Source organism: Suncus etruscus, chromosome 6 (genome assembly GCF_024139225.1).
Source record: "Suncus etruscus isolate mSunEtr1 chromosome 6, mSunEtr1.pri.cur, whole genome shotgun sequence".
Taxonomy (NCBI): Eukaryota; Metazoa; Chordata; class Mammalia; order Eulipotyphla; family Soricidae; genus Suncus; species Suncus etruscus.
The window spans coordinates 62,987,162-63,004,243 of NC_064853.1; positions in this window are offsets into that span (position 1 = coordinate 62,987,162).

Below are 17,082 nucleotides of genomic sequence, written 5' to 3' on the forward strand. Positions count from 1 at the left end.
CATTCTAAATGAGATTGTTCACAAAAAGTAATTAAGAGCTTATTTGACTTAGAAAGAAAAGCACAGGAATTAATTTTTTCCTGGGTTTATTCATCATCTAGCAGACATTTGGGTTTTCTTAAGAATTTGGAATAATGTACATTCTATGGATAAATGAGATTCAGTCATTACAATGGTAATTTACATTATAATTTAGTCCATGCATTACAGATATATGGGCACGTTTATTTTTTAAGATCTTGTATCCAAACGGGCAAGCTGAAAAGTTTACATTGTTCCATACTTTTTCCAGTCTTGTTCAAAAAATAAACAATTTCGATAACGAAAAACTATTTTGAGAAGAACACTTAATATAAAATTTACTATCAGAATTACTTGGTAAAGTGGAGGGCATTCCAGCCCATGTCAGGGGTCAGCTGAAAACTCCTAGTGACAATAAGCCATATGATGTAGGTTTGATATTTCACTGTTAAAATAGGGAGGGAGCTGCTACTTGTTTGATTGTGCTGAGGGTCATACACTGGCAGTCTTAAAGCTTAGGGCATGCAAGGCATAAGCTCCTTTTCTTTTTTTCCTGCTAAATTTTGATTCCTCATTAAAATGTGATTTGTTTTGGGTCATTCCCAATTTGCACAGGAATTACTCTTGATGATGGTGCCCAGGAGTGCAAGTTATGTACCTTAAACCTTGTATTATTAGTGTTCTGCTCTTTCTAAAATATTAACTACTCATGACTGTATTGTTAATCCACAGTGTTTACCAGTAGCCTTTCTAAAACACACTATTGTCCAACCTGTATAATTCGAACTGTATATCCATAGAACAACTAACCATGTCTCTGTGCCGTCAGTTCTCACAGATTATCATTCTACCTCTCTGTTTCTATAAGTTAGAGTATCATAAATTTTACATAAGTAGACTTATTCAATAATTGTTTCTTAACATTTGATTTATTGCATTTAATATAATGTCTTCTAAAGTTTTTCATGTAATTATACATAAAATGGTTGACTATGACATATATCATTTATCACATTGTTAATATATGGTAATAGATTAATTAATTGAATTTGTTGAGTAATGCTACAATATCATAGGAGTGCAGGTATCTCTTATAGATACTGATTCTAATGATTTTTGTTTTTCCTAACAATGACTGTGCTGTATCACTAGGTAGTCCTAAATTTAATCGTTTTAGGGATTTTATGTACTGGTTTTCATGGTATATGAACAATGTATTATTCCCCTTGTACATGGTTTTTAATGTTTCCACATACCCACTAACTCTTATTTATTTGAAATAAATGACATGTATGCATTCAATGAGATATAAAATATAAACATGGTAAATAATGTATTTAATAAAATGTTCTGGGAAAATAGTATTGACATTTAAAAATAAATTAAAACCTTATACAATACACAAAATAATTATCTCAAAATAAATTTATAAATATAAAACATAAAACCTGTTAAACTCTTAGAAGACAATTTTGTTCATCATGAAAAAGGTATGGGAATAACTTCACTAATATAATAAACTTTTAAACAAAAAAGCATAACTACTTCTAACTCAAAAATTCTGCATTGGGGAAGGAATATAATTCTGTGGTAGAAAAAATATTTCATTTTTGATGCCTAAAGTCAATCACAGCAGCACAGAATGGATGAAATTGGAAGATATCTTTAAGTGAACTGAGTCAAAAGAAGTACACACATAAGAAGATCTCACTTATATGTGATATAGAGAGTAACTGAATAAGGAAATGCAATGTTTTAAATCATCCTTGACTCATAGTATAGGGAGGAGAAGGACAGGGATGACAAAAAGTGGTGGGGCAGTGAGAGAGAGATAGAAAGGACCAGGAACAGGAGTCTAAGGGGATCCTTTTTACATAGGTTGTATAAAGGAGATGCATTCCTAACTATCCAAATTACAGAGTGAACAACACTGAAACAAGAAAGGAAAATATTTGCACTTGCCTTACATATGGTACATATACTTTGCACTATATTCATTCTCCATCATCACATTCAATTGAGAGCTTCACCAGGAGTGAATGCAGTGCCAGAACCAGATCCTGAGAACAGCAGGTGTGGCCCCAAAATAAATAAAACTTAACAACCAAACATAAAATAAAATTCGGTAATAAGATGGTAGCCTGAGGGGTGTGAGGGAATCTAGAAACCAGGGAACCTTTATAAAGATATAGAGACAGACCTTGGTGGTGGGATTGATGCTGATTGTATGTCTAAAACTCAACTCTGCCTGACTTTTTAAATCATGATGTTTCAACAAAATTTAAAAAGTAAATAAAATACACTTAATATCAGAGGAGACTATCAACTGAGTGAAAAGGTAGCCTGTATATGAGGGAATGTTTGTAACCTATATATATATATATATATATATTATATATATAATATGTATGTATATATAGTATATGTAATATATATTGCTAATTCTTGAACAATATAATTTAAAAAGATACAAAGCACTGGGACATAATTTTCTCAAATTAAGGCACACAACAGATTTGTAAAAATTGAACCAGGCCAATAGCACCCATAAAGAGTTTTAAATAAAACACAGAGTGAAGCTGAAGGACTAAATTCTATTTTCCATGTGGTAGATGAAGTTTGATATCTGAACCTTATGGTTCCTTAAACTCACAGAGATTGATTCCTCCCAAGCATAAAACTGGATGCAGCTCTTAAGCACCATTGATAAGATCCCCGAGCCTTCTTCTTGTGCAAATACCAAATTAAAACCTACAGAACCAAACAAAATGATATGATCACACATCTATAAAGATAAGTATTCTTTTTCTTTTTGAATTAATATTGTTCTTTAGCCATAGGTATAAAATGGAAATAATTTGAAAATTCTTTTCATTATTCTGCTATGTAATATTTGCACATTATATTTTCATGCCCAATTAATATGGTTTCTATGTAAAGAAATATATTTAAAAGTAAAGAACATGATTAGTGTCAGGCACATGGCTTAAACTGGTGGACCCAGCATTTGCTAAATGCAGTATTTAATTTCAAACATTATTCTAGGGCACTTAAATATCCCAAGATGTGGTAAAAATGACTTGCAAATATACCTTCAGGCCCAAAGAACTTGAATATTTCTGGAAGTGGTCACTAGGTCACTGTAGGTCACTAGGCCACACTAGGCCACTGTATCAACCAGTGGGATTTTGATGTAAAAGAAAAGAGTGAAATATAAAAACATATTCCTGAAGCAAGAAAAATTCTTAGTATTTGCTAAATATTACATTTCTTAGTAAATGTTTTCTTATTAAATATTTGTTACCATTATTTGAGATTATTATTTTTGATTATTTATTTTACTATTAGGAATCAATAAGAAATTTGAAATTAAGGGAATTATAATCTATTCTATGAGTTTAGAATAGTTATACAATTATTCTTATGACAAAGTTTCTTGCTCTTACTTTAAAATTGTATGTCAGTGATAAAAATCAACATGCTGTGTTACCCAAAGATTTATTTTAAAATGTTATTTTATATAAATTATTGTTGTTATATTTAGCAATGTTTATGACAGACATTAATCATAAATGTTTACATCATAGAAAAATTAATAGCATTAGTCTCTTCTTAAAAATCAATTAAACACATACTGCTCTGAGTTAGTGAAGATACTGAGTTAATGAAGAATTGGATCATAAATTATGTCAATTCTCTTCTTATTCTTGTGTTTTTGTCAAGAAACTAAGCAATATCAGTATTTCTTAAGAAAATTGGGCATTGGAAAATGATAGCATCATAATTCAAAGTATTATATTTAATACTTTGAAATAATGTATAAATAAAATATTATGTTTTTAATAGATTGCATCGCCTGTATGACATATTAAAAAACAGCATATCAAAGTTTGTGAGAAGCACCAAAATTCAGAAAGCCTTTATGCTTATTTATCCCCACTTTTCATAAAGTTAATTCAATAGAGTGCATAGAAGTTTACCTATTAAATTTGTCACTATTCCAAAAATATGCACAAAGATATTGTTTTCTATTTTAAAAAGTTGAGAATATATTTAAATGGCAAGGTTAGAAGTCTGTCATAAAACACTGCATTGGGAAAAGTCAACATAATTTTAAAATTATCTTTTCAGTATAACAGCTTATAGTTTTGTTAAGATGTAAGAAAATTATCCTTATTTGAAAGCTCAGAGGTGTTTGTTTATTAGAAATTCTATAACATTCCATCCCTAAAATTAATATAGCATAATGCTTCCATAGCCTATAAGTTTGCTCATTTGTCCAATTTACTGTAATATACCATCATTTTTATTTTTATATTGCAAAATATATTGTGAAAAACTGAAATTCTGCCCCACACAAGTACTGACATTTCAAGGCTGCTCCAGTTTCACTAACTACATCATTGTCAATGTCTCTAATTACTCTGACAATAAGTGAAGTCTCAGTAGTTAAATTGTCTTAAAAGCACTGATCCCGAGACGAAAAGATAAATACTGCTCATCTTTCAAACCAATGATCAAAACTGCCTTCCTACTTATACTTGTCCTCTTTTTATCTGTGCGGCACATATGTTCTTAGCCTACAAGTCTTTTACCTTGAAGATACTGTCATTATTCATAATTTTATATCGAATATATACAAGTAAAAGCCTTCGAAACTATTTCTTACCTAATCTTTTTTGTTTGTTTTTGTTTTGTTTTGTTTTTGAGCCACACCCAGTGATGTTCAGGGGTTACTCCTGGCTATGCGCTCAGAAATTGCTCTTGGCTTGGGGTACCTTATGGGACGCTGGGGCTGACCGCAATCAATCATGGATCAGCCTCGTGAAAGGCAAATGCCCTACTGCTGCACCACTGCTCTGGCTCCTTCTTACCTAAACTTATGTTCAATTTTCACTGTTAATTTTTTAAAAGTAATTTAAAAAATTCTCTGTTGGGGCCGGGTAGGTGGCGCTGGAGGTAAGGTGTCTGCCTTGCAAGCGCTAGCCAAGGAAGGACCGCGGTTCGATCCCCCGGCGTCCCATATGGTCCCCCCCAAGCCAGGGGCGATTTCTGAGCACATAGCCAGGAGTAACCCCTGAGCGTCAAACGGGTGTGGCCCAAAAACCAAAAAAAAAAAAAAATCCAAAAAATTCTCTGTAACTCATTTTGTTAAATATGACTTGATCAGTCATCTATAAAGAAATGATCCTATAGCGACAAATTAATCTTCTGTAATATCAATATGCTGTGTGTTATCTGTAATATAGTACATTATATTTTTCTGACACTCTTTGGTATATATTAAAATAAGATGAATGGAAATCACATACTTTTAATTTGCTGAGCTTATGTTACATAAATATATTTACTATATCAATTTAAAAGACTTGGTAAAAGAGAACAGCTACTTGAGGCGTAGCTTGATTCTAAACAAGTCTCAGTCTGGTAAATTATTGGGCTGTTATTATTAGTCTCTCTTGTTGCCTGACATTTGGCCTTTTTGTTGCCCTTTTTCTCCACTAATAAAGGATGAACAGAGAGATATTAAACTTAAATTAGTCTACTTGCAAGTCCCTGAGTCAGCAAGGATCTGCTAGGAGTCCATAGAATACAAATTGCAGCATTTTTTTGTTTCTTTGGAAATCACTGAGAAGAAAACAGAAATATTGTTTATAAACTTTACTGCACTCATAATTTGTAATAACTTCTACTTTGTATAATCTCACTCTTCCAGTGTGAGTAATAATAATAATAACTTAAAAAAACTAAATTTTATTTACATTGCTATTTAATTTGTTCCCTAGAAGAGAAATGTCATATAAAGAAATTTGAAAAATACCAATTTAGCTCTCTAGAAAGATGTAAGTGAAGGATTTCAGTTTATTTTAAATATTTATAATAACAGCGTTCTGTAAAAGTAATGACATAACTTTAAAGTGTACAAGTTTACTATAATCTCAATAAAATAGGATACACACACACACACACACATATATATGAGTTTACTGGTAACTATAACAACCAGAAACACTAATTTAAAATTACATAATATATTATACATAATTATATGTAATATTATATGGGACTCGAGTGATAGTACAGCGATAAACCATTTGCCTTGCATGCATCTGACTCAGGGCTGACCTGGGTTCTATCTCCAGCATCCTATATGGTCACCGGGTGTGACCCCAAATTTAAATATATATATATATATATATATATATATATATATTTGTACATATATAAATATATAAGGTACATAGAGATAGCACAGGAGCTAAGACATATTGCTTACATGCACATGAACTCAGTTTTATTCTCAGAATCACGTGTTACCAACAAGCATTGATGAAAGTGCAAAAGACTGATAATGTTTTGATAATTGCTTGATGAGCATCACATGCGTGGATCCTCACATTAAACATTTGTCTAGTTTACCAGGTATTGCTGGAAGAGCCCTGAATTCCTGAGCATTAAATTGAAACTCAAGTGGCATTTTAACATATCTGACATATTAATGCATTTATAAGAAGTATAAGAAGAGCTTAAATTACAAGAAATGTTGAATCACAGGTATATGGACTCATTCTTGCTTTTCCTTATCTACTGCATCCTCGATTCTTATTTGCTGATAGCTTCTTCAGGCATAATCTCCACTGATCAGTAAACTCAGCTGAGTGTTTTTAAGCTACCTCTTCTGTAAAATATGAAAGACTTTAATGTATGTCCCAATTTGGCATAGTTAAAATGATCTGGAAAGTTCCTAAGAGACAAGAATAACCTAAGGAACACTCACATGCAGTGTATTCAATTAGCAAAGTATTTCTTCCTAAGGACAGCTAGAACAAAAACTTGTCATCGTTGTATCTGGATACCAAACAGCAGACAGGGCTTTTAATCATATACTAGCAAAGAGAAAATGCAGAAGGTTGGGGCCAAAATGACAGTACAGTGGGGAGGGCATTTAGCTTGCACACAGCTGACCTTGCTTTGATCCCAAGCATCCCAAAACGTCCCCTGTGTGATTGATTTCAAAGCTCAGAGAAAGGGGTAACCACCTGAAGGACATGGGGTGTAGTTCAAAAGCTAAAAATATATTAATGGAAAAGAGTTATTTCTAATTTATTCTGAACAAATATTATCACCATTTTTTATTTGATTTATATAGTACTTTAGTTGGGTCACATATAGCCATGGCTCCCTCACAGCCATCTTTAAATATCTTAAACTCAGGGTTTTGTTGCCTGTTATTAACTCACTAAAATTTAAATTTCCAGCATTTACGTGTATTATATTATTCAAATCTTCTTATTGGTTCTATCATATTGATGATGTCTTCATAAATATGAATCATTTATTTAAATAATTTCTTGAAGCCTATATAAAATTTTTAGATTCTTCTGGTGACAGATTTGTAATAATTTAATTTTTCAAGACATAATGTGAATTAGAAGTTCAGTAAATGGTGAAATAAACCATACTGCTCATAACAGATTTCATAAAGAGAAATAAAAGCAAATAATTATATTTTAATTTTATTAAAAATTCAGTAAAAATGGCCAGCATATTGTTAAGTAATGAATGCTATATAAATTATGTGACCACATCAAAACATAACTGTTCACATAATAAAATTGATGCACTAAATTTTATATTTATTTCTTCAGATATTTTTGTACTTTGAAAAAATTATAGTGAATAATTACTAATGCAGCCATAGAGAAAAATATCTTTAAGCATGTTCTCAGTACATGAACTATGTTAAAGTATTTGCCTTATTTCCTAATCAAATTTTATCTAAAATTATTAATACTATATTAACATTATATTTTTGGAATAATTGAAAAGAAAAATCTTTAACTTTTACCAAAGTTGAGAAATAAAAGACATATTTAATTTATTTGATCATGAATTAATTTTCTTTATATTAATTATGTAGAGTATATTATAGTAATTGAAAGCCTCTTAAATTTTTAAGAAGTGATTAAATTCATTATGCATATTTTATACTTATGTATATACATTGATCTTTAAAATTTTTAATGTGTCAAATATATATGGTAAAAATGTTTGCTTGATAACAATATCAGATTTTTTAGTTTAGGGGCCATATCTCACACTGCTCAATGTTTACCTATGCTATGTGATCTTTGGATCACTCCTGGCTTTGCTAAGGGGACTATATGCTATAGGGGGAATTGAAACAAAGTCAGCCCCATATAAGGCAAGCAGTCCATCCCTTCTACTATCTCTCTGGCACCTTGACGATAGTGAGAACCTGGTTAGAATAGAATTCTGGAAACAGTGTTCTTGGATCCAAATCCTAAACTTGTAAGTCATTAGTTGGTGAGACCAGTCAGGGGTTTCAAACTCAATTTACCTGGGGGCCGCAAGAGGCAAAGTCGGGGTGATCCTTGAGTGCAAAGTCAGTAGTAAGCCTTGAACATTGGGGGGGTGTGACCCACACAACTAAAACAAAACAAAACAAAAAATGATTCCTCTAGGGCAGGGCCACAAAATGTTGTACAGAGGGCCGTTTGGGCCCACAGGCCGCGGGTTTGAGACCCCTCTCAAATTTTAGTATCTTAGTTCCAACAGCAATAAAATTCTAACAGTAATATCTTTCTAAAGCTTACATAATTTTCATATTTTTATCAAATATTTAAATAGCATTTTATATAGATTATTTTTTAAAAATAAACAATGAAAAATAGCAAGGTATATATTGTCACCAATTTCTCAATGTAAAACAAGAAACTTTTTTGAATTTGTGATAAAAATTGTCATAACAAAGTTTGAATTTAGTATTCAGAAGTATTTTAATAATTTTGTTTAATTGTTCACCTTTATTATAATGTCACATTTAATTAGAGGCATTAAAAATGCCAAACTGGAGCTGGAATGATAGCACAGCAGGTAAGGCATTTGCCTTTCATGCAGATGATCCAGGTTCTATCCCGAACATGCCATATGGTTCCCCAAGTCTGAGTCTGCCAGGAGTAATTCTGAGTAGAGACAGGAGTAACCACTGAGCATCTGCCAGCTGTGACCCTAAAACAAAAACAGGCTAAAAAGGGGCAATATATTTTTCTTTTTTTTTTTTTTTTTTTTTTTTTTTTTTTTTTTTTTTTTGGTTTTTGGGCCACACCCGTTTGACGCTCAGGGGTTACTCCTGGCTATGTGCTCAGAAATCACCCCTGGCATGGGGGGACCATATGGGACGCCGGGGGATTGAACCGCGGTCCTTCCTTGGCTAGCGCTTGCAAGGCAGACACCTTACCTCCAGCGCCACCTACCCGGCCCCCAATATATTTTTCTTAATTAAAAAACAAACAAACTAATATTCTAGCATATAATTGAGAGAGGAAATAAACAGACACTTCTCTAAGGAAGAGCAATAAATGGCCAACAGACAATAAAAAAAACCCAACTTCTTCACGTATTATTAAGGAAATCCATATCAAGTCAACAATGATATATCATCTTAACACCAGCGAAAACTGCACATATTACAATTATTGGGCACCATCTCTGTAAAGCAAGTAAACCAGAAATAGGATAAACATAGAATACTGTCCCATATACATGGTATTTAGAAAAAAAAAACTGGATATACCAGCTAATGCATTAACGTAAAGGGGGGCTTCTTACATGCACTTCAGCTCAGAAGTATAGGAAGGAGAAGAAAACAATTAAGTGAAGGGGAGGTAGAGAAGAGACAGCTGAGAAGCAATGATTAATAGTTATTAAAGGAATTCAGCTTTATTAGTGGTTTTAAGGAGTAAAAATCTAATTATCTAAACCAAAGTCTATAACACAAAATTACTTTGTTTTTGACAAACTTTGACAACTGAACTTACAAGATCTCTGTCAAGATGACAATATGGGTTTTGCAGAGAAGGGGAGGAAATCTGGAACACTGGTGGTAGTTACACTGCTGGATCCTTGTATGTCTACCGTGGATTACTTTTTAAATCATGGTGCTTAAATAAAATAAAGTTATAGTATTTTAAAAAACATTAGGGATCAGAGCTATGGCACAAGTGGTAGGGTGTTTGCCTTGCACATGCTAATCTAGGATGAACCACAGTTTGATCCCTCAGCATCCCATATTGTCCCCCAAGCCAGGATGATTTCTGAGCACATAGCCATGAGTAACCCCTGAGCATCACTGGGTATGGCCCAAAACCACCCCCCAAGAAAAAAAAAACAACAAAGAAACCCCAAACCCATAATACCAAAAACACCAAAAAAAAAAAAAAAAAACCAAGTATAAAAATATACTTACAACTTTTAAAGAACAGCAACCTAGTAATCTGATTGATTTTTTTAAATTCAAAATAATTAAAATGCCTAAACAATAAAATAGGTATTACTAAGAAATTCATAAAATAGTTTGGGGATAAGGAAGGCAATTATCATGCATTTTGTTTATCCTAGTACCACTTATGGTTCCTTAGCACTGCAAGGAATAATACCTGAACACAGTGCCATGATTAATCCCAAAACTACTAGGTGAAACCTAAATAAAATGTAAACAACACGTGGGGCCAGAGTAATAGCACATTGGTAGAATATTTTCCAGGAGTGATTTCTGAGACCATAGCCAGAGTAAACCTTAGCTTCACTGGATGAGCCCCAAAACCAAAATAAATAAATAAATAAATAAATAAATAGATAAATTAATAATAAATGAAATAACACAAAATAGCTGGTTTATTTCTACTAGTTTAATTTTTTAAATTTATCATTGTACTATAATCTATGGACATTCAGAAATACAGTTTCAAAATACCATATATATAATATCTCTGGTGTCACCCTACTCATATAGTTGCTATCAACCATTCAATTAATTTCTTTTGTCCCTCTCCTTTCCTCCACAACTAATGCAAATGTCAACAAATTAAAGCACTCAATTTTTATTTGCCATTATGCTAAATTTTAACTTTTATAGAATGAAATCATTAGTTTTACTCCATTTATTTACTCACTTTATTTTGCATAACCACAAAAAATTCACGTATTTTTTCTAAAAGGCATGGTTTCTTCTTCTTAAATGCAGAGTAGTATCGCATTTTATATATGTATATATATATATAATGTATATACATCCAGGCACATACATATAGGCTTTATCTGATAAACTGTCAATACTTGATTACATGATTTGACTTATATTAATGCTGTTATGAATATAGTGGTGCAACAAAGTTATAAACTTACTTTTATAAAACAAAGTTTTCATTTCATTAAGACATCAAAGTAGCTTTGTGGAATAGGGTATTTTTAGTTTTACTTTTTAAAAAATATAATATTTTTATTTAACCATCATGATTACAAGCATAATTGCAGTTGGATTTCTGTTATAAAAAGAATACCTCCCTTCACCATTAAAACCTTACAATCACCAATGCCCATCATCTCCAACCTTCCCGAAACCCCTGCCTGTATTCCAGACAGGCATTCTATTTCTCACTCACTACCACTGTCAAGATAGTTGTCAATGTGGTTATTTCTCTAACTGCATACACCACTATTTGTGGTAAGCTTCATATTGTGGGCTGGGTTTTCCAGCCCTCATTTCTATTGTCTTTGTATATTATAACAATAATGTCTCTTATTTTTCTTAAATCCCATAGATGACTGAAACTATTCTGTGTCTGTCTCTCTCCCTATGACTTATTTCACTCAGCATAATAGTTTTCACGTCCATCCATGTATCCAAAAATTTCAACTTCATCTCTCCTGATGGCTGCATAGCATTCCATTGTGTATGTGTGCCACAGTTTCTTTTGCCATTCATCTATTATCGGACGTCTGTGTTGTTTTCAGATTCTGGCTATTGTAAATTGTACTGCAATGAGTATAGGTGTGCAGAAGGCATTTTGTATTGTGTTTTTGTGTTCCTAGAGAATATCCCTAGGAGTTATATAGCTAGATTACATGGTAGCTCAATTTCCATTTTTTGAGGAATCTCCGTAATCTCTGTTTTCCAGAAAGGCTGAAAGAGAAGGCAATCACAACAGAAGTGTATGAGAGTTCCATTCTCTCCACATCCCCTACAACACTGATTATTCTTTTTTTTTTTTTATGATGGGTATCACTCTCTGTGGGGTGAGATGGTTTCTTATTGTTGTTTTGATTTGCATTTACCTAATGATTAGTGATGTGGAGCATTTTTCATGTGCATTTTGGATTTTATATTTCTTCTTTGAGGAGTTGTCTGTTCATTTCTTCTCCCCAATTTTTGATGGGGCTAGAAATTACTTTCGTGTTAAGTTCTATCAGTACCTTGTATATCTTAGATATTAGCCTCTTATCTTATGGGAATTGGATGAATAGTATCTCCCATTCCGTGGGTGGTCTTTGTATCCTAGTCACTATTTTCTTTGAGGTGCAGAAGTTTCTCAGCTTAATATAGTCCCATTTCTTTATCTCCATTAAATCTTTCATACTTAGGTTTTTATGATCTATTAGTGTAAATAGTATTTAAAATTTTGTTTTACTTTATTCTATTGATTGTATTTTCCACACTTGAGTCATTAAGTTTTCCCAGTTTTCAGGGTAAAATTAGGGGGGCTAGCTTATACTCAGATTGGCCTATACTCGAGTATATATGGTATATTTTATGTTTACTTTGATTAATTCACTTACAGATATCCAGAGCCCTCACTATTTAAATTAAGTAAAGGTGATAATAAAAACTCATTTGCAAATGACAATGGATATTATTTAGTTTAAGTTAAAAATTATTTATGACAAATGTTTAGTGCTCAAGAAAATTTACTAATAAAAAAGTGTATTTTCTTAAAGAAACAATAAGCTCTTGGAACATGCCTGAAGCACTGCTATTAAAACATTGTGTGTCAAGGTGCATAAATTTAAAAAGTCGGGACAAAGTCTTTTGTTTGAATTATTCTGACATCCCTTCCTTCTAATAGCCTTTATCTAATCTCAGCCTAAAATAGCTTTTATGCCCCCTTGTTTTCCAAGCGACTTTGTCTCACCTTATTTGCATGCCATTTATTTTCCACTAAGTAATAAAATATTTAAATATAAAGTGATGGATCTCCTATCACAAAGACTCAGTAGGGTGCAAAAGAGGCATTTTTTGTAAGCCATGGGTCAGCTCCATGCTCAAATGAACACAATTTATTTGCAATATGTGAATTAAAACCCTATTCTAAAGTGGCTTCAATGGTCTGTGGAAATATTATTCAGCAACCATTTTCCTCTAAGGAACATTTTCTCAAGTAGATAGAAAATAAATGCATATGTTTCTCAATAAATAAGAATTTTATGTGTATTTCTATTCCTTTGGTACCTTACCATACTGTAAATAATGAAATAGAGATATAATAATAAATAATAGAACTTCTAGTTTTATTTTATATACATATGAGCATGTGAATTCTCAAAAATAGTTTATATGTGATTTACTTTAGCTTGCATATTTTACTGCAGAAAATAAAATTATATTTTAAAATACAAACTATTATAATTTTTTAATTAGAAATGGATTAATTGACTTATAAAATTATTAATTAACCCTAAACTAAATTTTGTACCTATCAAGAAAAGAAAATATAATCATATGAGGTAATATTTTTTGAATAATTTTAATTTTAACATCAACTATTCGAAAGAAAGATAAACAATGCATTATCAATGGAAACATAATTTAATGCACACACTAATATGCATTAGAATATTGTTTCTATGTCAGGATTCTTATGCCTTCTATTAAAATATATTTTCTTAAAGATGGTTTCTAATTAAACAAACCCAAACTAGTCTATTGCACTCTAGTTACAAATGAAGAACAAAGATCATGCAGTAAAGTTGATCAAAAGCAAATTTATTGAGGAGAAAATAAAATATTTTAAAAGTCAAGTCAGCATTTTAATAGTTTCAAGTGAAAAATGTATCTCTAGGGGCCAGAGCAGTGGTGCAAGTGGTGCAAGTCCTTGTAGTCGCTAAGGACGGACAGTATACTGTTCAATCCCCAGTGTCCATATGATCACCTAAGCCAGGAGTGATTTCTGAGCCAGGTGTAACCCCTGAGCATCACTGGGTGTGACCTAAAAAGAACAAAAAAAAAAGGTATCTTTAAACTAATTATGTACTTGGTAAACTGATGATTAAAAATATGTGAATTTTATTTTATTGTAATTAGCATAATTTATTCAATGATATCTCACATGTCTTCATTGAAATTTTGTCAGAAAAATAAACTTACAAATAAATTTTTATTTTATTGATTTTATTTTTTAAATTTAAATAAATTTAATTTTTAATTTTAAATAAAATTATTTATTTTACAAATAAATAATTAAATGTTACAATTTCTGAGGCATTTTTGTAACTAAATAATTATTAAAATTTGTCTTATTTAATATTTGTTACTGTTAATATTTAAGATTAAAACGTGGCCAATATGATATTCGAACCTGACCAGCTGCATAAAATCAATTTTTTTAAATGAGATGTAAAGTAATATTAAAAGTTAATGGGTATATAAGTATACAGCAGAAAGCTAGAGATCTCAGGAAGATAGAACAGGCCAAACTTCTGCCTTGTCAAAGCTACACCTGCTGCCTTTATCACCAGAATCACCATTTTCTCAAGGGCCATGCCTCATTATCCTTCTAGAATTTTTTTTTTTTTTTTGGTTTTTGGGCCACACCCGTTTGACTCTCAGGGGTTACTCCTGGCTATGTGCTCAGAAATCGCCCCTGGCTTGGGGGGACTATATCGAACCGCGGTCCCTCCTTGGCTAGCGCTTGCAAGGCAAACACCTTACCTCCAGAGCCACCTACCCGGCCCATCCTTCTAGAATTTTCTTTGAGACACCAATCTGACCAAACTTTAGATACATAGGTTATTGGGATGATATCACTAGAGCTTTTTGGAGAAAATGCAGGTGTTCTCCCTACATATCTTCCTTCTAGGAAGATAGCAGCTGAGAACGCACCCTAACAGCCACAGTATCTGTAATAGTACTTTAAATTATGGACACAGAATGGTCTTACTCATTTATTTGTTTTAAGAAAAATGAAAGACATTTTTTGCAATAATTTTTAGAGACAAAAGAGAGGAGGGCTGGAAGTTCCAGCTCACCTCATGAAGCTCACCACAAAGAGTGATGAGTTTAGTTAGAGAAATAACTACATTGAGAACTATCCTAACAATGAGAATGTATGAAGGAAATAGAAAGCCTGTGTAGAGTACAGGCAGGGGTGGGGTGGGGAGGAGGGAGAATTGGGACACTGGTGATGGGAATGCTGTACTGGTGATGGGGGGTGTTCTTTACATGACAGAAACCAAACCACAATCATGTTTGTAATCAAGGTGTTTAAATAAAATATTATAAAGAAGTAAATTATGGACAGCTTCATTTGTTTGGTTTTGTCATTCCTATATGAATAAACCAAGTTAATAGAAAGTACAGCTAACAACAAGGGTTTATTACACGTTCTACTGTTGTATTAATGATCATTGGATATCCAGTGATTTTCACAATATGCTTGATACTGCATTTTTCCTTTTTTATTCTTTCTTTCTCTTAAAAAAGTTTATCTTCCTTTTACTTTCTTACTTTTATATTCCTTTTATTGAATAACCTTGCTCTAATTTTTTGACACTGTGGTTTGCACTTCTGTTAATGAAGGGATGCCATGAGTGTCTCTTTCATAGCAGATCCTTCTCTAACTACACTCTCTGCTCTTAGTGGGAAGTTTCCCACCATGCACTGGCTCTCCAAATTCTCATCTTTATTGTTTCTGGATAACACCCCCACATTGTATTTAATAAAATAAATCTTTTAATGCAGAAACCAGTAAATATTAACTATATTTTAAAAACTCTTCTAAAACAAATGAAGATAGTATACTTCCAGATGTATTTTATGGGTTGAACATAAACATAATACCAAAATCAGATAAATTAAAAATAAAATTACTGAAATAAATATATCAAATAAATTAGATACAAATTAAGAAAATTTTAGCAAACTAAATTTAACAACTCAGGAATTCCATAATGGTTCAATATTAAAAAATCAATAAAATAAGTAAACTGCATCAACAAAAACACCGATATATATAATCTGGAAATATCAATGTGCGTGAAAAATAATTTTACTAGATTAACCAACATTTTGTGATAAGAATACTCAATAACATTTAATAGAAGGAAATTCTTAGGTATAAGAAAAGGTGCTATTTTTATAAATCCACAGTAATATTATACTCAATGATTGAAAACTGAAAGCTTTATTTTCTAACAGCAGGTATAATAAAAGGTTGCCTGATCTCACAACTGTTATTCAACATTATATTTGATGGTACTGTCATTACAAGCAACAAGATGGAATGAAAGGATTGGAACTGAAAAAGAAGTAAATCTATCACTTTTACAGCTGACATAATAATACACCGAGAAACCTCTAAAGATCTTCCCCAAGATACTATTATAAATAGTAAAATGTCACAAAAACCTATTAGGTGTCTGTACACAGTAAAAATAGAAGAGCCAGAACTATAGTATTGCATTTAAGTCAATTTTCTTCCACATGACTGAGTATAATCCCCAGTACTGCACATAGTCCTCCTAGAAAAAGCTTGAGTGATTCCTAAGTATAAATACAGGAGTAAGCACTAAACCCTGCCAGATTTGGCCCCAAAACAAGCGAGCAAAGAAAACCAAGAACAATTAAATAGAATAGAAATATTCTTAAAATATTCTCCTGAACTAAGACTTTGATTCAAGTGGTAACATATTTTTCATCTGTGAGGCACTGGATTTGAGAGCCTTTTAAACACTGGCAGCAGATTTGATAGTAGTAGGGTACTGTGTGGGTTTCTACAGCAACTGAAACTTAACGCAATTGACTGTCAGAAAAAATGATCAAATATAGTAAATAACTTGCACAATGAGAGGAAGATGGCACTGTTAGTCAGTGACAAAAAATAGAAAGGTGTTATTTGAAAATTAATTGAAAATATTAAAATGTTAAGTGATTATGCATAGAAAATAGAAGCATTTGCTACAATTAAGAGACACCCTATTAAATGA